This window comes from Pongo abelii, chromosome 10, assembly GCF_028885655.2.
Source record: "Pongo abelii isolate AG06213 chromosome 10, NHGRI_mPonAbe1-v2.0_pri, whole genome shotgun sequence".
In the NCBI taxonomy this organism is placed as follows: Eukaryota; Metazoa; Chordata; class Mammalia; order Primates; family Hominidae; genus Pongo; species Pongo abelii.
The window spans coordinates 33629147-33653070 of NC_071995.2; the positions used below are offsets into that span (position 1 = coordinate 33629147).

At 39.0% G+C, this 23924-nt stretch overlaps 1 protein-coding gene across 6 annotated transcripts in view; it reads left to right on the forward strand.

The window, feature by feature from the left end:
- Positions 1–23924, forward strand: part of FGD4 (FYVE, RhoGEF and PH domain containing 4) — a 242504-nt gene that overhangs the window by 96826 nt on the left and 121754 nt on the right. Inside the window, 1 exon segment of one of the 6 annotated variants that reach the window (NM_001132971.2) lies at positions 5939–6228. The exons of the other annotated variants lie outside the window; for them this stretch is intronic. The gene's annotated coding sequence lies outside the window, so the exon portion shown is untranslated. 6 annotated transcript variants of the gene reach the window in all.

Genomic DNA, 23924 nt, shown 5'->3' on the forward strand with positions numbered 1-23924 from the left:
GTAGAACTTGAGTGAAATAGTTTTTGTTTAAGTTTGACCTAAAGCTATAGTTGTTTGCATGCTTTGGTCCTTTAGGATATTTTTTGAGCAGCAAGGATTAACCATTCATCATCGGGTTTTATCAGCACAAACCTTGAATTATCATAGTTTTTATTCTGGCCTGATCTCAGCCTGAAAATATGAAGAGAAGGTTCATAATGTTGATAATTTATTAGCTTTTGTAGAATGTCTGTGTGATGTATCTTTGCTGTTTACCTGGTGCTATACATCTATTTTATCTTGTTAGCTCCTCTCCCCAACCCCCTACAAGAGTTAAACGTCTTTATTTCTTATACATATCAAAAACTCATCAAGAAAAAGGGGTAGCATATGCTTTTATTGTCTGTGGAGTTTAGAATGGAACTTTGCATATTATAGAAGCCTCATTTATAGAACATTGTTTATTATTAGCGCTTTTCCCATTTTACACTCCACACATATTTTAGATTTGTTAATGTAATTAATACATAAACATAAATATATATATGTTATACATATGTCCTACATATGTCCTTGTAGAGTCTTCACTTTCATATATTTCAGAAATTTTCTTAAGGAAAGAAGAATTAAAATATCTAGATTCCAATTATCTATGAATCACTTTTTGAAAAAATGTATGGATAAGAATTAAGAGTGTGCTTAAGAACTCTTAAGAATTAAGAGTGGCCTAGGTGCTTGTGTAATTTCCTCCCACCTTTGTTTTAGAATCGATATTAAGGATTTGGAAGGATAGGGAATATTACTGTAATGAAGACAGTAACAAACAATCTAATGATGTGAAGAACTAAATCTCATTATTCTTATTTAACTAAGACACAATTATCTTTCAAATTTTAATTGAAAATATCCCTGGGGCATTGGTAGATCTGGGTGAGTTTTTTGATGGTTGGACTTGAATAGAAAAGGGCTAAAAATATAAGACCTCCTCACATAGACTTTCCTAGTCAATGTTGGTTGTTTTTTTCGCAGTGTATACTTGGGCAAGTCCTGGAACAACAAGTACTTCTCTGAAATGCTAACCACATGAGAGGAATGATGGACCACTAAAAAAGTTTCCATCATATTAGGCTTTAGATTCCTCACCTTAACCCCTTGCAAACTGGGCAGAAAAGTTCTATTTATTAATATTTCAATGCGTTTTATCTTCCTTATAAAGTACTCTGTACCCTGCAAATACATTTTTGCTCTAAATCACTTTTATGAAATGAATTATAAAAACCCCATTAAATTAAAACAAAAAGTTTCATAGACTATTAACCAAAAATGCAAAATTATTGGTAATATATAGAAAATATCTAAGGAGATACCACCTCTTTATAGATACTGTATTTTGTGGTTTCAATGGTTAGCTCTGCTGTTTAAGCTTTTTGGGTTCACTGATATGTTTGATCCCCAATTAGGATAGGTAATTTGAGTCTGTTTCATAGTCACAGGCAACACTAAGAATATCTGGTCAATTTATGATACAAACCATTTGTCAAGAGGAGTTTCAGAAAGCATGGAAAGGGAACATGGAAATACAAGTAAAACCAGTAGCAGAGCTCGTGACATTTTTACTAAAAGTACATCCTAAATTGTGTGCTGTTGTGCAGTTACAATTGCCATTTCAACTGGTACTTGAACAATACCTCCTGCTTGAGCCTTTCAGTCATACCACACGTAAGGGTAGTACGCAGATGTATGTTATTTTAAATTTTAGTATGCTGTTTCCTTCTGGAAAATAAATGTTTCTTGTCTTTGCTACTTCAGCCTTTTTTCTTCTTCTTGATTCAGTGAGACTCTCCTCTAACGTTTATTCTTATAATTTTAGAGCTGAAGAATGCTTTGGAGATGCTCTAAGCCAGCATTCTCCTTTTGTGACTGAAGAGCACAGGAACAGACAGAGTAAATGGCTTGCCTGTGTCATAGGGCTGGCTAAACAGGAACTAGAGTCTAGGTTTCTGAATTTATAATTAGGGAGTTGTAGTTGGACTTTGTAGAGGCTAAGGGCTTAAACACATAACTCCCAAAATATGTGCCTAGGCGCTTTGGGTATCACTGCCAACTCACAGGGGTGCTGTCTGCAGAGTATTTAAAAATTTCAAGGGAAAAATGGCAACATCTATCAAATACTATGCAAACTCCTACCTCTAGACAGTTCCCTTTTAAAAAATATTTGATTGCAGTATATTTCTATCGATAGAGGCATATTTTTGCAAAGTCGAGGGTTTGGTGGGTACTGTGATAACAAGCTGGTGAAAATCAAAGTGGGAGAGGAAATGAGGTTTGTGATATTTAGTAGGATCCTATGGTATGAGAGGTTGGCAGGGTATACCACATCCCATTAGTAAGTAGTGGGAGTGATTTAAGAATAGAATAAAAATACTATTTTTTCTTGAAATAATTATTTGTTATATTCTCAAATGGTGCTAAATTGCTGGGTCAAAGGTAGTTATTGGTTTTTTGTTTGTTTGTTTGTTTGTTTGTTTGAGACGAAGTCTCTGTCGCCCAGGCTGGCGTGCAGTGATGCAATCTCGGCTTACTGCAACCACTGCCTCCTGGGTTCAAGCGATTATCCCACTTCAGCCTCCCAAATACTTGGACCACAGGCGCACACCACCATGCCCAGCTAATTTTTGTATTTTTAGTAGAGACAGGGTTTCACCATGTTGGTCAGGCTGATCTCGAACTCCTGACCTCGTGATCCGCCTGCCTTGGCCTCCCAAAGTGCTGGGATTACAGGCGTGAGCCACCGTACCCAACAGTTATTAGTTTTTTTGTACCAAACCACTTAATCAATGGAACTCTAAGGAATTGCTCCTGCCCCAGGGCACTGTGCAGAAATTACTGAGATGCTCTGATTTGAAAAGTTTGGGAACCTCTGACTTCCTGGGTAAAGCCTCTTACAAAAGGAAAGAGAAAGGAGGAGTAAGGGCAAATGGAATTAGGCATATTCAGCCGCGAAGGGAAATGGAACAGCGCTCCCAAGATTATTCCATCTCTGCCTAGCTGGCACAATGGCTGCAAGAGCAGATATTCAAGGCAAAGTTGCTGCCTGCCCAGTATTTGAGGAAGATAAATTATCAGGCTCCTGCTTCCAAAGCGTTTTTATCTTAAGAACCTTTATGGGGATGGTTGGCTGTTCGTCACATGCCTTACCACTTAGGTTTCAGGCCCTATAATTAGATTCTGGGCAGTGTCGTTTGAGGGAATACTATAATGAAGACAATATCAGAACACTTGGAGGTGAACTTGGAGCTCCAGAGGACATTACTATTCCTTACTCACCTTTCATAGATCTGCCTTTATTTTTCTTGTCTGAGTCATTTTTTCCCATGAAATCAATTCTCTAAAAACTGTGAGCCAATTCTTTTTAGTTTTTTATTGTCTCACTTTTTTGTAGATCTTCCCGAGAACATGGTGGAGTGAACATTAAAAAATATGTATAGGAGGAGTAAATATATTTTTAGAAGATTATGAAGTTATAATTTGGAAACTGGAGAAGGAAAATAAGTCCAATATTTCTTCCTCACAGGTACTCTGAAAATTCTGAAGCCTAGGTAAGCCTGGCCTTTTGTTCCTAAGAATCTCTTCTCTCCCGGGCAAGGTGGCTCATGCCTGTAATCCCAACACTTTGGGAGGCCGAGGTAGGTGGATCGCTTGAGCTCAGGAGTTCGAGACCAGCCCTGCCAGCATGGTGAAACTCCGTGTGTACTAAAAATACAAAAAAATTAGCCAGATGTGGTGGCACATGCCTGTAGTCCCAACTACTTGAGGGGCTGAGGCAGGAGGATCGCTTGAGCCTGAAAGGTTGAGGCTGCAGTGAGCCAAGATCATGCCATTGTACTTCAGCATGGGTGACAAAGTGAGACCCTGTCTCCAAAAAAAACAAAAAAATCTTTTATATCATTGCAAATGCATAGTGTTTATTCGTAGTGGGTATTCAGTTTTGTATTTTGTTTTTCCTCCCACTTCTGGGAGGTGCTGTAGCGTAGTGACTTAGATCCAAGCTTTGGTCTCAGACAGATGAGGTTCTCATTCCAACGGTGAGACCAAGGGAAAAGAGCTTAAGTTCTGAATCTCAGTTCTATACCTAAAAAATGAAGATAATAATACCTACTTCATAGGCCCTGTGAAGTTTATATAAAATATTTGTAAAGTGTTTATTACAGTGTCTAGCGCATACTAGGGACCAGTAAACAGTACTTGTTAATAGAAACATTTCCCCTTTGCCACTTAGTCTTTCTGACCTTATTTTATTTTATTTTATTTTATTTTATTTTATGTTATGTTATGTTATGTTGTTATTTATTTTTTTATTTCATGACGAAGTCTCGCTCTGTTACTCAGGCTGGAGTGCAGTGTCGCAATCTCGGCTCATTGCAACCTCTGCCTCCCGGGTTCAAGAGATTCTCCTGCCTCAGCCTCCCTAGTAGCTGGGACTACAGGCACCCGCCACCATGCCCGGCTAATTTTTGTATTTTTAGTAGAGACGGGATTTCACCGTGTTAGCCAGGATGGTCTTGAGATCCTGACCTTGTGATCCACCTGCCTCAGCCTCCCAAAGTGCTGGGATTACAGGCGTGACCCACTGTGCCCGGCCATGACCATATTTTAATAACTGCACGATAGTGTGTCAGTTGTGTATACATTAATATTTGCGTCACCATTCTTCTAATTCTGGATTCTTAGGTACCTCTAAATTTGCACTAGAATTTTAAAACAGTCTTTAGTCATTCATCAGATTTACTAAATTCACACTATGTTCAAGGACCTTGGCTTGCTGTTGACACAGGGTTCACAGTGGTACTGTCCCTGGCCTTGAGGTGCTCACAGTCTGAAGAAGAGATGTGTACAAATAACTGTGCCCTGTGGTAAACACCATCAGTTTCCAACTTATTGAGAAAGTGTAGAGGAGAGAACAAAAATGTCAGACTCTGCCTAGAGAGCTCAGGGAAGGCAGCCCAGGCTGAAATACAGTGATGCAGTCATGGCTCACTACAGCCTTGGCCTCCTGGGCCCAAGCGATCCTCCCACTTCAGCCTTCTGTGTAGCTGGGACTACAGGTACGCACCACCACACCTGGCTAATTTTTAAAAAAATTTTCTGTGGAGATAGGGTCTCACTGTGTTGCTCAGGCTGGTGTCGATAATGGACATTTTGAGTGCCTATAGTTTATATTTTCTAGATTTATAGTTTACCTCTAATAGTTGGTTTTTATGTGGTATATTTGGTTTTCAGCCAATTTTATCTTCCAAGGACTTAATCTCTGATTCCTTCATGAGGACTAGGGTGTGGGCAACTGTTCCTGCAGAATCAGTAATTTAACCTTCACATGCTGAAACAGATTAAACTCAGTAGATAGTATAAAATTAAGATATTTTAATCCTGTAACTGGGTAAGACTCTAGATGAAAATTTTAAATCCAGCACCACCTCTCCCCACAAAGTTCAATTAACACAGTAAAAATGAATGTATGTTTGCCCAGAAATTATTATTTTATAACACAATTGATTTTTGAAAACTTCATTTTCAAACTAACATTTTTTCCAAATTTGAGTATTATATTTGTTTTAAAAAATCCTTATAAAAGCAGTTTCAGTTCTGATGTGGATTGCAAATCATAAAACAACTTGCCAGTGAAGCTTAGATTTCTAGAATGCTTATCTTTAGTTTTCAAGTTAACTTTGAGGTTTTATTTTCTGTTTGTCAAGTCAAGCCTCTTGTGACCTTTCTCCCTGAATGAGCAGAGTTAGCTATCTGAAATGTCAGGAGTTTGTACCACCAAGGGTAAATTTGCTGGAAAGCTTTTAGTTGGGCTGCACTGGCTTGTTTAAATAGCCAAACACCTGCTAGGCAAGCCCTGCGCATGTGAGTGGCTATATATGTTCCTTCCTTTAGGATTTGCAAGGCTGGAGCACAAAGACAGCGATTGTTACCCAATAAGCAGTAGTCACACACTTCTACCAATCGCCTTAGGAGGGCTGGTTACCATGGAATCCACCATCTGTTCACTCCCCACCGGAATGTGATTATCCTTGCTGGGCTGGGAACTGGGAAAAGCAGGGGAGCCTGTGCTGGGTGAGATTATCTGCAATGGGCTGGGTTAATGGGAGGCTTGCTTTGGCTCGCTGGAAGAACAAATGAAGGGAGTTTTACTTCAACCATTTGTGACTTCTGGCCAAGAGGAATAAATTCAGCTTTTATAAGGTAAGTAACCCTAGTGATATGTATCCAGTTTGTAGTACGTTTGTGTGGGGGCATTATCTCCATGTGGTCCAAGGAAAGTGAGCTCTAAGCTCTTTTTAAAGAAACCTCCAGTGTCATACACTTCTCTTGTATTGATTTTATGCAGTTCAATAATGCCTATGCAGTTACATGTTGATTTTGGAAAATGAAAAAAAAATTAATCTTTCAAACTGTTTTCTGCTTGTGAAATTGTTTTATGACTCCTGAAAGTGGCAAAAGGACAGTCATTTTTAATGGTTTTTTAGAATGAATTACACTGGTATTCTTTCTGAAATACGCCCATGGCCCCAATGTGTTCAGTGCCTGTTCTTATTATTTGAAAAAATAACTCGGGTCAGGGACGTTTGTAGGTTATGATTTAATTAATGATTATTCTGGCCCACATGACTGACCCACCATTACTAGCTGATGTTTTGAAATGTGATGTTTATGCAGTTTTATTTTGCAATGCTTTGGCACAAGTTTCAAGGGCCTGAGCATGTGGAAACAATGTGGCAGTGCTTTAAGGCATGCATGCAGGCACCGTGGTAAAGGAAGGGCAAGATGAGGAAGATCAGCTTCTATTTCAAGGGCTTCCTTTGTTTTTCTATTTCAACAGCCCCTTAAAATGTGTATTGCATATTGTGAGCAGTAGAAGGAGATTTGGGTCCTAACAAATGGATGACTGACATTTTTCTGTGTGGTCTAAGAGGTTGGTAGCTCAAACAAGGGACTTCTATGTCCTTTGTAAGGCAGCATTGTATCCCCTTCCCCAAAACTGTGCCCTAAAATATAAATGTGAAAAAACAAAAAGAGTGCTGTCTATACTCTGGATACTTCTTTTGTGTAAGTTTTTTGTTGTTTTTTTTTTTTCTTTTATCATTGAAACCATAGGGCCAGTGGTCTGTGAGTCTAACTGGGTCTGCCATTTTTACTTGATAGAGGAAAGGTTGCAAGGAAAGGCTTGGCTTATGCAGGTCCAGTCTTTCTAATTGTGCTGTGCTGCTGTCATCTTGTACATTCGTGTCAGTGGCTGCCCAGAGAGTTAGAAAAGGTATTGCCAATAGGCCCTAATTATTTCATTTTCTTTTTAAAATGATAATATAAAATTAGATAACCTCATATTAGTCAAGGACTCATGTTCTTACTTCAAGAACAGGTTTTTAGGCCAGACAGTTGTGAGTTCTTGGTGTTAATTGTAGTTGACTTTAAAATCTTACCCTCTTTTGTGCTTACTGGTGTTTATACATCATTATTATTACTTTTTAAAAGTTTTTTTCTTAAGGTACAAAATTAGTTTAGCTATATACTCGCTCTAAGAAGCATCTTTTAATAATAGTAGATATATGTCTGCCTGAAAATTTCCTTAGCATAATCTAAAAATTTTCAAGCCAATGTAATAGTATTGGGATAATTTTTTTCACCCATAAATGTCAGTCTTTCATAAGCAATATAAGGTTTGGGAGGAAATTAGGTAATTTGAAAGCCTCATGTATGATTATGTGTTCATGTTGCTTTAACTACCATTATCTTAGAATCCAGAAAAAGGCTGTGAGTGGATGGGTCTGAAGTGTGTGGCATCTGTGTACTTGGGATGTAGTTACCTAGAGCAATTGAGGTGGGCTAGATAAATCTGTATACTTCTCAAGTTCCTAGTGTTGGTGAATTTACTTACTCTTTTCTTTTTGTTATTGAGGTAAAGTTTTAAGATTGTGTTTTTAATTGGATGTTAATGTTAGAAAATATCCCAGCATTTTGAGTATTGGCAGGCATGTATATATTTTCAAGTGTAAGCATGTTGCATTGACCAAATTTCCAGAGTAATAAGTAATAAAACTACAGGTTTTTCAAAATGTTTTTAAAAAGCTTTGTCCAATCCACCACTAACAAGAAACTTAGTGGTTCTTGAGGGTAACCCTTCACAGAAATAGGTGAAGAGTGGGCAGCAGGGACAGTCCCTGGAGCATCTGTGATCCCAACCAGGGTACCTACGGGACAGGAGTGCACGGTCGTAAGACTGTCCTGCACATGAAGGACCTGGTGAGATGTCCACTTCCATGCACAACACTGTCAGCAGTGAGTCTTGCCACCATGCACACAGCTTCTTATAGTAAGGAATTTAGGATTTAGAATGTACTGAATTCGCGGGTCCATTATGAAGCACTGCTTTCTGATTCTCACCATCCTTACTTGTGGGGGTGAAGAGAGGTGCTAGATTTCCCAGGTGTCTGTGCTTTCTTCCAACTTTTCCAACTGTCTGAGGGCTTGATGCTTTTCAATTCTTCAATACAACTTAAGACCTTACTGACAAGCTTATATTTATGCTTGTAAATATGTAAAACTAACCTTATTTAGTTATTTCATGTAAAAGGATTATGTAGATGACAATATGAAACTTTGAACAAAGTGCTTAGAGTGATTCAAATCTGTGAACATTGGGTAGGCAGCAAATCAACCAGCATTAGTTCAGCACACGCAGTCAAGTCTTTCTGCTCCTTCCTTTGACACATTATGCTGGAATGTTGCCTGACATAACAAATTCAAACATGTAGACTCTAGACCTAATTGATGACAATTAAATTTCTTAGTTTTTCATACTATGTTTTGTGGACACATTCATTCTGCCTAGCCTAAATTGAGTCCTTCAGTTTCTTTGCTTTTGAGGTACAGATTTATAATCCATTTTTTGAAGTTAAGTATTTTTGGCCTTTGTGGTCCATTTGGCCCTTGAGCTGTCTGAGATGATGGAATACTAGGGATCTGAAGTGGAGGAGCACCTGCAGATGCTGTCATTGCTAATGCTGCTATGTTCACATGTCCTTGGGGTTGAATCTGTTCGCATTTTTCATAATTTTAAGAAATAGATGTACTGAAAATTGCCCTCTTGCCTTCTCCCACAATGCCGTATTACCATGGGTGCAAGAAATGCTTGGAATGAGTTAATTGTATGCATCAGCACAATTTTGCATTGCTGTGCTAGATATACATTTACAGGATGGGGAGCCTGGAAAGCATGCGTGTGAACGATGTGAACTTACACAAAAGCTATAGCTCAAAGCTGGTTTCATTTGGCAGGATTTTTCTCTATATGTGTGCCAATTGATTTGAGTATCGGCAGCTGTTTCTTCTGAGTTGTTGTTGTCTTCTGTTTTTATAACTGCTCTTGAGTTTCTGTAAAATAAAAAGGCAAACTTTCCATAAATTGGCAATGAGTGGGTCTATGCAGGTTGATGTAGATTGTTGGAACCATTTCTGTATGGACTTAACCTTTTCTTGCTCAGTTGCTGGCACTTTAACCCCAGAAATAGCTTGATGGAGTTACATTAGGGCGCCTAGCATATCTTATTCTTAGAAAAGTTCCGTGTTTTACCAATAACCACCGCTCTGTACGGCTAATTGTTCTTTTGTAACAAACCTGTTGAATTTACTGACTTCCTGTGTAAGTAATAGTTCCTTCCTTCCTTGTCTGCCTAAAACCTGTGTTCTTTTTTTTTATTTTTACCAATTTACTCGTCCTGAACTCAGATTAATGAAATTGTGAGACGTAGTATGTTCGCATAAGGCAAACAGACTGAATCTCTTGGATATTTTTAGATCCCTGTTATACATCCCTAGATGTTTATTTTCACATAATTTAAGGTCCCAATCTTAACAGGATTGTCTGCTTTTTAATGCCCTCATTTTAGAGAAGAACCTGAGGCCCATAAAGATTAAGCAGCTTTTCCAAGGTCGGGAAACCTGTGAGTTACAGAAACAGCTAATGTTGGGCATTGCATGTTGAATGCAAACACGTAGGGCAAGATCAGCTTAACATCCTACACTGTTGTCCTTAAGAGGAGCACAACATTGGGGTGTTACCCTAAAATCCCACAGATGAAATTTTCAGTATGCCTAGGTGGAATACACCTTTGAAAGATGATTTTCTCCATAATCAAAGTCATAAGAAACAGTTTGTCATTATAAATACCAAGCTTTTAAAAAACATAACTGCCAAGCCAATTGGATACATATGTTTCTCAGCTTGCAGGCATTCTCCCTTCTAGCCCTATCTATATGTGAAGTGAAATGATCAGAGTGCTGCCTAGTCACTGTGGAGCCCAGAGCAGGTGGGGGAAGGAGGATCCTGAGGAACGACTATGGTCCACTCTAGGACCTATCTGTCACCTGGGCAGCATCTAGCATTCCTGTTGTGGGTTAGTACAACTTTCCTGTGGGCCTTTCCACAGGTATACGACCCGCACTTGCATACTTAATCGCCCTTTCTTCTGCTCCCTGCACCAACCCACAGGCACCTCCTTGCCCAGGACCACCCTGCCCCCTAAGGAGACATTCACTGTCTTCAGTGTTAATGTTGCATTCATTCATCAAGTATTTCTTGCACATTTACTCTATGCCATTCCTATTGCGATGTGGAGGATATGGCATTGAGCACAATGGGCAAGATGTTAGTGAAATTTACCTAGTAGTGGGAAGAGACATAATACAAAAGTAAAGAGATAAGTAAACAACATAATTTCAAATAGTGGCAAGTATGTGATGACAAAATGGGCTATGTTAAAGAGGGAGTTGAGGGTGGCAAACTTTAGATTGGGTAACCAGCAGATGTTTATCTAGGGCAGTCCCATATAAGCTGAGACACAAATGATAAGGAGCCAGCCACGTGTAATCTGGTGCAGTGAAAGTGTGTTGCTGTTATCCTCAATTTATGGAGGTAGAAATAGAGGAAAGCCAATCATCAGGATCATATAAAAATCATGTTAAGTGAGTGCTACAAAGCCACACTGCATGTTATCTTTACTTCTCTTTCAGGACTTAATCCCGAATGTGTGTTCTTTTTCAAAGTCACAGTTTATTGGGAGAGCATGGGAAGGCATTTACCAGTGGTTAAGAGCAGCAGTTTTAAAGTTGAGCAGACCTGGGGCTAGCCTAGTCTCTCATACTAGCTACCTGGATGTCTCTAGGCCAGTCACTTAACTTCCTTAAACCTCATCTTCCCCATTTGTTAGAACTTGTGGGGTTATCCTGGGTATTAAGGAGGTTATGTTCAAAAATTCAAGTTGTGCTGACAATGATGGGGATTAATGTGGTGTTCTCTTAGGGGCATCAGTAATAATCCCTGAATGTTGAAATATTTTCTACTCTTAGTAGTGAAAGCTTGGTAGGACTATTAGCCCTCAGATTCATGTATTCAACAAATCCTTTCTTGGTGTTCACTCTGCCCTTGTTAGATTCTGGGTGAAGAGCAGTACCAGGACATGCTCTGCACTCACACCATGCTCAGCTAAGAGTATCATTTGCATTCAGTGTGATTGACATAGCAGAGGAGAGATGAAGGGTACAGAGGGGAGGGGTTCCTCGACTGTGCACGCGAGGTGCAGCTGGGAATTCTGATCTGAGGATGCTAAAGCAAGGAGATATGATGGGCCAGGAAGTGCGGTCTTTGGGCTAAGGCAGGGCAGGATATGCAAGTGGAGATATTGCCTTGCACAGAAGTTTTTACTGTATCCTGTAAAGAATGAGGAATGTTTGAATAGTTTTAAAACATTTGGGAATAGATCTTCAGTTTTATAGTCTGAAAAGATAACTGGCAATTTAAATGATGGAAACATGGGAGGGAACAATCTCCAAGGCAGCGGAATTCTCTTCTTCATCTTTTTCATCCACAGCAGGTAGACTTTTTCTTCTATTATCACCACCACAATATAGTTGTCATATCTTATTCTTGATATTTAGATTCTAAAGTCAGCACAGAAAGCAAAACCTGGATGAAGTCAAAAAAGCTCTTGAAAAGTCCCTTAGGAAGGCATAGCTTTGTAGATCAACTCTCTTCTTGTTAAGTCCAACACTGTTACGTGTGTTTTTTTAGCGTTAGAAGAGATTGCTGCTTCTTGAGTTGAGCATGAGATATAATAATTACTTTGCTTGCATTTAGAGGTCATGCTATATGAAATAGAGTCCTAGAATTCAGTTCAGTGTGCTGAGATCTCACACTTGGAGAGTCACCAAGTGACTCATGTGAACCAAGAAGAATTGCAGGAGCAGAAGGTTCATGATTTCTGCCTGTCTTATTCCCACTACAGAGCACATGAGCATTGGGTCAGATTGCCTGAACAACTTAAACTATTGCACCTGTGTTTGGGTGCGTGCGCATACACTATCACACACAGCTGTTTTCTGTATCTGCAAAGTGTATATAGTTCACTTTGAAGCAAGTTAAGATGCAACTACTCTAATTGCAATACATACCAACTTTTGGTGTTTTCTATATGTCAGAGGCTGCAAAGTATATTCATCATCCATCTAATCTTTAACTAATATTTGAGATAAGAGATTTATCCGCATTGAAAAAATTCAAATGTTGGGAGGTATAGTACATAGGATTTCCAAGTTCACCAACATTAAATGATGAACTAGGAAAAATACCTCTATCTGTTCTGGCTTCAATTCTATATTCTTAACTTTTATCCTCTATTTTTTTTTTTTGAGTTAGCCATTCCATTAATCTAGGCAAAATAATAATATAGGAAATGTAACTACCACAGTAGCAGCGAGGGTACAGAAATAAGACTCTAAAGAGATGAAAAGAGAATTAATGAGAAATGTCTTTAAGAAGTCCTCAGGTGGTTAGTCATTGTCAAAGAACATAAATGGTTCGAAAAGGAAAAAGACACCATTGACTAATACTTGAAAAAAATTCTGTACAACTAGCAATCAAAGAAATACACAAAATATTCATGCTTATATCAGCAGAAATTTTCCAAATGCTTATATTTTGGATTGGCACCCTTGTATACTTCAGATGACACTGTAAACTGATGGAGTTTTTTGGAAAAGAATTTGGTAAATACGTTTTATCTTAATCAGAGAACACATGGTTGCAAGAAATAGAATCCCCCTGTAATTTAAGAGAAAAGAGGATGTATAGAAACAACACAAAGGTGTCTCATGGAACCCAGGGGCAATAAATTCATCCAGGCCTCTCAAGAAGCTGGACCCTGGACAGCTACATCTCCATCCCTCTACGTGTGTGACCTCTCAGCCCCACTACTCTGCCTGTGTGCCTCACGCTGTTTGCGCTGGCCTCTTAGGATCCCTCTGTGAATGGCAGAAAACGTGGCCATCTCTAATCTCAGATTATACCCTTTCCAGTGCCCAGTAGAAACACACAATTCTAACTACAGATGCCCTGGAGAGACTCCAATGCGCTAAGCTTTGGTCATTGATTACCTTTGCTAGTCAGCTGTGGCCATGGAACATAGGAGTCACTTGACCTGTAATAAGCAAATAGAGTACAACTACTACATTATCAATAGCTTTAAAAATGTTTTTCACTCCCATAATTCCAGTTTTAGAAATCTACCACTAGTAAGTTGCTGAGTGATTCAGTGAATGATTTATTACATCACATCAGGTGTTTTAGTGGGAATGGGAAGAAGTGGGAAGCTAGTAACATGTTCAACAATAGGAAAATAGCTAAATAAATTACTATACATTCATGGGATTGTAAGTTATACAACTATTAAAACATCTTCACAAAATGTGGGAAAATGCTCACGACGAAATGTTAAATGTATATAATGTTGTATATGCTGTATTATGCTTTTTATATAACAATAAAAATACTAGAGGGAATTACTAGAAAGTCTAGTAATAACACTAGTTATTTCTAGATTTTAGGATCACTTTTGTTTTGTTCTTTACAAGTTTTTTGAAGATTTTAAATAATGAACAATGACCTTATAGGAATTTTACTATAATAAAAAAGTGAACTAATATGAAATGCTCAAAAAAGACATTATAATCCGGTAGGGACGATAAACCTGTTGTAAGTAATAGTAACCAATGCAGGCTAGTATGTTATTTGTGTTATAGATTATATAGTAAGAACTTAAGGATGAATTTCCTAGTAATTAGACTGTTTTACACATGGAATGTCCTGTTCAATAACTATTTTCCTATCACTGGTGGTATTTAAATATAAATTAGACAGATACTTGTAAGAGATATTGTAGACAAGATTCATCTATCAGGTACGTGGAACTAAGTGACTTCAAAAGTATTCAACCCCGATGTTCTGTTGGGAATATAGAATTTGCTTTGGAAAGATTCTTTTTAAAGTGCTTTAGTGTTAGGGGAAGATACTGTAATAATACAAGCTGAGTACCTTTTATGAAAGAGATGTGAAATTATATAGAAGTCATCAGAGTCTGTGAGATTAAGCAGGAGGATTGAGCCAGATCTTGAAGAGGGTGATAGGCAGGGACTAGATTATAAGAGGGAAGTTATTTTAAGGCTTAGGTAATGATTGGTGCTAAGGCAGAGTTAGGATTCAGCCAGTTATGGATGAAGGATAGTAACCAAATTGCTTGCCAAATGGCAGAGGCATTTATTTTCCTTGTTCAGTCTCTAGTGAGATGAGCATGAAGTGGTACAAAACTTAGATTGAACAAGAGAGCAAGGGAAGCAACCATGGTAAATCTGCTTGCTTGTGGGCTTATAATTATATTCTGGGAAGAAACACTTTAGGGCGATCAGTGTGATATATATATATATTTTGAGACAGAGTCTCGCTCTGTTGCCCAGGCTGGAGTGCAGTGGTGTGATCTCGGCTCACTACAAGCTCTGCCTCCCAGGTTCAAGCAATTCTCCTGCTTCAGCCTCCAGAGTAGCTTGGGACTACAGGTGCCCACCACCACGCCCAGCTAATTTTTTATATTTTTTTTAGTAGAGACAGGGTTTCACCATGTTAGCCAGGATGGTCTCGATCTCCTGACCTCGTGATCCACCTGCCTCGGCCTCCCAAAGTGCTGGGATTACAGTTGTGAGCCACCGCGCCCGGCCTGATCGCTGTGATTTTTATGTTTTGGTGGTTATGTTAAATGATGGCAGTAATAGTACATTAACAGCTGTGCTATAAAAATCAACCTACTTATTTAACTCACACATTAAAATTCTTTGAAACTACACAGAACTATAAAGAAACGAGGACTTTTAGTCCCACTGTGTGTTGTGTGGTCATCTTTTTTTTTAAGTAAAGCAATATTAAAGGTATATTTTTTCTGTTCATTAGAAAAAGACAGTCTACAGCCATACCACCCTGAATGCGCTCAATCTCATCTAATCTCAGAAAAAGATAAATTTCCATGAAGAGTAAGCTGATTTTAGAATTGAAACTCAGTTTAGCATTTTGTGTGAAGCTGATTCTTCCCCCTATTTAAAAAAATAGAATAGATGTAAAATTATTACTATAAAATGATTAATATTGCTTTTCTTTGAATTATTCTTTTTTATGATTGTGTACATCGAAGTCTTTTTTGTGATACTTCTCAACGTCTAAACAAATTCTGATGAGTGATCCTAAACTGAAAGTTGTGGCCAACTTGAGGGCTCGAAGAAGTAGAGTGCTTGTGGCCGAGTGCAGTGGCTCTCGCCTGTAATCCCAGCACTTTGGGAGGCCGAGGCTGGCGGATCATCTGAGGTTAGGAGTTTGAGACCAGCCTGGCCAACATAGTGAAACTCCCTCTCTACTAAAAATTAAAAAATTAGCTGGGCATGGTGGCACGAGCCTGTAATCCCAGCTACTTGGGAGACTGAGGCAGGAGAATCGCTTGAACCTGAGAGACGGAGGTTGCGGCAAGCTGATATCCTGTCATTGCACCCCAGCCTGGGGGACAGAGCAAGACTCTGTCTCAAAAAAAAAAAAAAGAAGTAGAGTGCTTGTTCATGACTCTGAGCTCATTTAGTCTCAGCCTTCAGTTTCTGGTGCTATATCACTTGGGACTCACACACCAAGCCCCTATCAGGTTTTGTCACTGCCACCTTGTCACAGAAAATTGTCAGGGTAGTGGTTTCATCTCTTGGAAGGCCCCAGGTAGGTGAGCAGCCAGTAAATCCAATAGCTTGCCTGCCTGAAATGCAGAGTTGATTGGAGACAGGATGATCCAGGGCCCACCTCTTTCTCTCCTAGGGAGCATATATGTTTTAACAGTAGGAAAAATTGAGTTATTTTGGCCACATGGAAGTGAAGAGCCTGTATTCTCAACCAATCAGAGCTATTTCTCTTAATTACTCAGAGGCATAATACCTTTCAGAAAGGCTTTTTATTGTTTGTAAACCTTGGCAGAAAGAGGGAAGGGCATGGTATCTGCATAAAATTTCTAATGGAGAGTAGATTAAATGGAGTCTCCTCACATCAAAGTTAGGTAGATTTATATACTCATCCAGGCAACCTGGACATTCCTTTAAACATTTAAGGGTTTATGTCCAAAGCTTTGCTGGGCCAATAAAGATACAGTCTTGCTTTCAGCAAGCTCACTTGAGAAACTACAATGTATGATGCAAGGTCATAATACTGTACAAAGGTGCATGCAAAGTGCTGTGATTGCTCAGAGAGAAGGGAGGACTCATGGCCAGGCCAGGCAATCAGAAATACGTCACCTTGGAGATTTCAGGAGGAGGTAAGATCTACATGGTGAAGGGCATTTCATATCAAGGGAACAGCACACATAAAAGCTTGAAAACTGTAAAATAATCATACTTGTTTAGAATATAAGAAATTGGTTTAACTAGAGTGTTGGGATTAGGTGTAGGAGTGGAATGGTTGGAATCTGTAAGATAAATGGCACCAGATTATGTTAGTCTAAACTGTAAGTCAGGTGTGGGACATGATCCAGTGAGCCGTGGAGGGAGCTCTCTGAAATTTTTAGGCTGCCAGGCAACATGGGTCTTTATACATTTTGGGAAGATGACTCTGATGGAACTGCGGAGGAGGGGCTAAGGTTGCAAGGTGCAGGAGCCTTAGCATTTTGATGAGGAGCAGATGGTACAGGAGAAAGATGATGAGTCCTCTGAGTTAAGACTGGCACAAGGATGTAGAAGAGAGAAGGAATTGAGAAATTGTAGGAGTAAAAGTGCCGGGACTTAGTGATTAATTGGATGTGTAGATGGGGTAAAGGAGTGGAAAGTGTCAGGAACAGCTCTGAAGTTTCCAGCTTGGGTAGCTGGCTAGATGATGCATCATTGGCTAATATAAGGAATACTGTGAGGGAAGCAGACTTGGATCCTATGTTTGCCTCAGGAACTGCAGTAAATTCCTCATCACCAGTTTGTATGTAAATGTATGTATGAAATTTGTATTCTTTTCAATTTTGCAAATAAGTACCATAGAAATCCAATATATTCATAGTCTGATAAACAGTATTAGCTTCCCTTTTATGGAAAAAGTAAAGTGTAACAATAAAAAGAAAATCAAATATTTCAAAACAGACTTCCAGTTTCTCTTTATACATCACACTTCAAATTCTGTACCTCTCTACCATTTAAAATTAATTGTTGCCTATCAGCAGGTGACTGTACCCTTGCTGTACGGTGAAAGCAGAGAATAAAACAGGGATCTTCTGAGCTCACAATATAACTTGGAAAAACTAATGGATATATATTCATGTTATCCAGTCAGTCAATTAGTTTGTTTAGTGATAGACATTTCAGTTATACAATACAGAAGCAGTGTGAATGTTGAGGCAAGAAATGGCCATAAGATGTTGGTTTTCTTTTTTTGAAATGTAAGAAGGAAGTATTTCAGTGTTAATTGGGCTTCTCAACTATAGTACCACTTTTCCAATAAACCTTTTCCCTCAGCCATGTTAGTCTTCTCTGAGCTCTTGAAGCCCTTGTGATTTTTATCTATCATTAACGTATTTTCAATTGGCTCTTGTCTTGTCTCTCTCCCCAAATAGACTGTGTTCCTGAGGCCAGGAAGCTTTTTGTTTTTGTTTTGAGACAGGGTCTCACTCTGTCTCCCATGCTGGAGTGCGGTGGCGTGATTGTGGCTCACTGCAGCCTTGAACTTCTGGGCTTAAGCAATCCTCCTGCCTCAGCCTCCTGTGTAGCTGGGACTACAAGTGTACACCATCATGCCTAGCTAATTTTTTTTTTTAACAGAAAGGATGTATTTTATTAAAGGATATATTGTACGTATTTATAAAAATTCAATGTAAGATAAAGTTGACATCTCAAGTCAATGGCCCGAATTGCAGATTGTTTACTAAACATTGTTGGGAAAATGTATTATCCATTTGTTTAAAAGGGATGCATACCTTACCCAAAAATAAATTTCATATTGCTAAATGCCTAGCTGATTTTTTGTAGATACGGGGTTTTCACCATGTTGCCCAGGCTGGTGTTGATATCCTGGACTCAAGCTAGCTGCCCGCCTCAGCCTCCCAAAGTGTTGAGATTAAAGGCTTGAGTCACCACTCCCAGCCCCAGGAACTATTTTACTCACCTTATATCCCCAGCTTTTGGCTCAGCACCCATACTAACATTTAGATTGAACAGAACTAAGGCTAAAGGAAAACTTTAAAGGAACTTATTAAAATTACCAATCCCATTTCAACAAATGGGAAGATAAGGAGTGGCACCACACCATGGGATTAGAACAAGGACTATACCACCTTGCTCCAGCTCCACTGTCCCTGCTTCTGGAAAGGGCCCCACTCCAATAAGGAGAATTCCACAGCTCCTGCTCAAATCTTATGGTTCTTGCTCCATTCTTGTCCAGATTTCTCTGATTAGATTGGGTGCTGTTGAAGGTCATGGGTTTTTGTCCTGGTCATTGTTGTGCTCCCAGATGATTGCACAAAGCCCAGCACATAGAATGTGCTAGATAAAGCACCTAATGGAAGCAATGAGGAAAAGAATGAGTCTTAAGCAGACTTCTTAAAGTGTTTGAGAATCACTAAGGAATTTGAAAGGTATCATAGACAGTAGGGCTGAGTTACAATCAACAATAAATAATCTTTTTAAATGAAACCAAAATCTTATTTTAAAATACTGAAAATCTGCTTTCCTGCCTGCCCCTCCTGTTCTTTTCAGATATCTGCACTGACATTGAGCATTGCCCATGCTGTGCCACTTCAAACAACTTCATTTCCTTGTTTCCTCTTGAATTAATTATGAACTGCCTATACCTCCTTTACATAAGTGATAAAAGAGACATGGGCAGATGGAAACTGTATTTTTGCAGGTATATGTAGGTACTTGTGTCTTTTGAATATAAAAATGATCAGGGATGGATATGGGCCAAAATCCCACAGAGGAAGATAGGATAAATTGAAAACTGGTTTTGAATGCAATACCCCTTTTAAAAGGGCAGGCAAATAAGCTTTCAACAAACATGACAATCGTATTGAAGAAGTTGAACCCAGTCTTCAACCGGTAACTTGATTTTAATAAATAACAAACTGTTAATCCCAAATTAGTGCATGATGTAATAACTAAAATTGCCAAAAGCAAAACCATTCTCAGAAACCAGGAGAAAAATAACAACAACAATTGGGGGGTAGGGGATTTCGGGTGATTAGAATTAGGCAGCAAACTGGAACTAATTTCCCTTTTGCCTTTTAGACAGGATCTCACTGTTGTCCAGGCTGGAGTGGAGTGGCACAATCACCGTTTACTGCAGCCTTCACCTGCTCAGCCTCCTGAGCAGCTGAGGCAGGAGGATTACTCCAGGTGCGCGCCACCATGCCTGGCTAATTTTTAAATTTTATAGAGAGGGAGTTCCACTCTGTTGCCCAGGCTGGTCTCAAACTCCCAGGCCCAAGCGATTCTCTTGTCTCAGCCTCCCAGAGTGCTGGGATTACAGGCATGAGCCACCATGCCTGGCCTAACTTCCCTTTTTAAGTTGTGGTTCATATCATCAGTATTTCCTATTTACTTTGAGTGTCCATGGACTTTTAGACAGCATCTTGATTAATAGAAATAATGGTAATGGTGTCACTGACAAGTTATCTGTTGTAAATGTATATGCTTACATTGATGCATATGTAAACTGTCAAATGTGCAAATGATGAAGCAGTCTGTTAGCACTTTTGGCATAAACTCTCACATTTAACATAGAATAAAGTTTTATTTTAACAGAATAAATATCTCAGGCATGGTGGCTTACGTGGTAAAATCCCAGGGTAGTTATTAGGTGAGTTGTTTGTAAATGATAAGAATAAAAATTATTTTCTAGTAAAATGCCACTGATCTATGAAGGTACCAAAAGTTTAATTTATTATTTAAATGAGGAAAAGAATGGGAAACTTGGTACTTTGATTTAAGATGGTAATTTTATCTAATGAATATGTATCTAAGACATAATATTGGGAATATCACTCCATAATACTGTAGTAGATCTGGAAATGACGATAATTTAAATCGGGCAATTTCAGGTCTAGCGTAGTTAGTGGGTACCCAAAAAGTTCCTAGATGCTTAGCGAAGCTTCTTTATTAACACATTCAAATCAGCAAGTATTTGTATGCCTTCTTTGTGCTTTGAGCTGAGCTTGTTTTGGGTGCCAGAGTATAATTATAAAAATAGTTTTGTTAAACTGTTAGGTTAATTCTAATTGTTCTCTGTTTTAAATGGTGTTACATTCATCTTTATGCATATAGCTCTTTGGTTAGGATAGCTTGCCCAAGCGTCACAGGTGGATGATACGCAGTTTTCTGGTATGCAACAGGTATTACCATGTTGCCTTCTCAATTGCCATTTCAATTTACCTGCTACTGTGAGTGCTTGAGGTAACGATGTCTTCAGCACTGGATTTTGTAATTTAAAGCCATTTTTTTCTGGTCAAAGTCTAAAAAAAAATTGTGTCTTTATTATAGGGAGATTAATTTTTTACACATATATCCGTATTAAATTATCATTACTTTTACATTAGAATTTAATGTCATCCTTAGTTTAATGAAATTTTCAGTATCATAGTTGATGTCCCAGAATCAAACTACAGGATTAGGTAGTCTTCGTATCTAGACTGATGTGTAGAAGATATGATTAGTCTTAGGGCCAGGCACGGCTGCTCACTCCTGTAATCCTAGAACTTTGAGAGGCCAAGGCAGGAGGATTGCTTGAGCCCAGGAGTTTGAGACCAGTCTGGGCAACAAGGTGAAACCCTGTCTGTACAAAAAAAATTAGCTTGGCATGGTGGCATGTGCCTGTAGTCCCAGCTATTTGGGAGGCTAAGGTGGGAGGATTGCTTGAGCCTGAAAGGTTGAGGCTGCAGTGAGCCGAGACCATGCTGCTGCACTCCATCCTGGGTGACAGAGTGAGACCCTGTCTCAAAAAAAAAAGTTTTGGAATCATTTTGGAGATTCCCTCCCACCCAACCCCCAATATCGTTAGTATTTTTTTGCATGTAACATTTACTGTTTATTCCGCCTACTTTCTGCCATCATCATAGTTTTAACATTGGCGCTATAGCATATCTATCTATGTCAGCTTTATGACTTACTAAGTTTTAGGACTAACTTCAGGATTGACATGTGTAGACAACATGTACAAGATTCTTGTGAAAGACTATCTGTCTAGGAACATGATTACTGCTTACATTCTAGGAGATGCCTTCTATGGAGCAATGTTGTATGAAGGGTGATGTGCCCTACAGGGTGCAAAAGATGAACCCTTGGAGAGCAGGAAGCAGGTACTAGACCTTGGAGTTCAAGACCAGCCTGACCAACATGGAGAAACCCCGTCTCTACTAAAAATACAAAATTAGCCGATCGTGGTGGCACATGCCGGTAATCACAGCTACTTGGAAGGCTGAGGCAGGAGAATCACTTGAACCCGGTAGTTGGAGGTTGTGGTGAGCCAAGATAGCGCCATTGCACTCCAGTCTGGGCAACAAGAGTGAAACTCCGTCTCAAAAAACAACAACAAAAAACCAGCCCTGGCATTCCTAATATTTTTGTCCTTTTTCTGGCATTTTTTTCCATCTATGTGTCAGATACATCTATCTATATGGTATATGTATGGAATTCTGAGGAGAGAATAGACTGAACAATGCAAGCTCACTTGTCTGTTTTTGTGTCCATGGCATTTTAAGCATGGCTGGTTGAGTGGACTGAAATGATGTTATTTTAGATAGTGGAATTCTGGCAATACTTGGTAATAAGTGACCACAAACATCATAAGTTATTTAATGGCACGATATTTAAACAAGTTGTGAGACTAAAGATATTGCATCTTTTTCTTTACCCAAAAAAAAAAAAAAAAAAAAAAATGGGCCAGGCACAGTGGCTCATGCCTGTAATCCCAGCACTTTGGGAGGCCGAGGCGGGCAGATCGCCTGATGTTGGGAGGTCGAGACCAGCCTGACCAACATGGAGACACTCTGTCTCTACTAAAAATACAAAAATTAGCCGGGTGTGGTGGCGCATGCCTGTAATCCCAGCTACTCGGGAGGCTGAGGCAGGAGAATCACTTGAACCAGGGAGGCAGAGGTTGCAGTGAGCCCAAGATCATGCCATTGCATTCCAGCCTGGGCAACGAGCAAAACTCTGTCACAGAAAAAAAAAAAAAAAAAAAAGCCTGCCCCCACCCCCACCCCGCCCCCGCCATGTGCCCATTTGCTAACCTTTCATGTGAAGACAAGTTTCTGTCAGTAAATATTTAGCAGGTTCTTACTTAACAGATACATTTGGAAAACACAGTCTGTCCCTGTGAGTTACAGGTGACATTTGAATGAGTTAGAAAGTAACTGCAATCAGGAGCAGCAGAAAAGTAACACTATAGACAGAGCATTTTTGAAATGATTGTTTGGAAATGTTCCATTATTGTGTAATTTTATCACTACAATGGATGTATCTTTTATTTTTAAAATCTTATTTTTAAAAAAGCTTATTTCTGCAAGTACACTCAAACTTACATACAGATCTTTTTAACTATCTTTTAAAATCTTTGGCCAGGTGCACTGGCTCACACATGTAACTCCCAGCACTTTGGGAGGCTGAGTCAGGAGGATCACTTGAGGCCAGGAGTTCGAGACCAGCCTGGGCAACACAGCAAGACCTTGCCTCTGCTTAAAAATAAAATAAAAAAATAAAGCCAGGCACGGTGGCTCACTCTTGTAATCCCAGCACTTTGGGAGGCCAAGGCAGGCAGATCACTTGAGGTCAGGAGTTCGAGCCCAGCCTAGCCAAGATGGTGAAACCCCGTTTCTACTAAAAAAGAAAAAAATACAAAAAGTAGCTGGGCATGGTGGTGTGCATCTGTAGTCCCATCTACTTGGGAGGCTGAAGCAGGAGAATCACTTGAACCCAGGAGGCAGAGGCTACAATGAGCTGAGATCATGCCACTGCACTCCAGTCTGGGTGACAGAGCAAGACTCCATCTCAAAATAAAATAAAATAAAAAATCTTTGAAATAGTTTTAATATGTTTTAGAGTAAGTTTTGAAAAATAATGTAATATCTTCTGAGATATTACTATAGATGGAAATTTGCCAGAATAATTTTGAGAAAAACCTTTGTATAACTGGTAGATGGTATTTAAAAATAGGTATTGTGACTTAGTAAGTGCATCCAGTGATACACTTCTTCCCTTTAGGACGATGAATCTCTCTTCATGGCAGTCATTGAAACTAACTATGAAAGTAAACTGAGATAGATTTACGCTTCCAAATTGCTGTATTGTGAAATATTTTACAATTTCTTTTTAAATAAACGAATACAAGAGCTTTAAAGAGATTTTAAATGTTTTTGAGTTTTAGCATTTACCTTAAAAGATTTTAAAAAAACAAGCAGATTCAGTCACATTGTTCTCTTAACAATAGTATTTTTACCTTTACCTCGCCCTATTTTAAGTTCTATTGTGGGTTTTTTTTTTTTGTTTTTTTTTTGAGATGGAGTCTC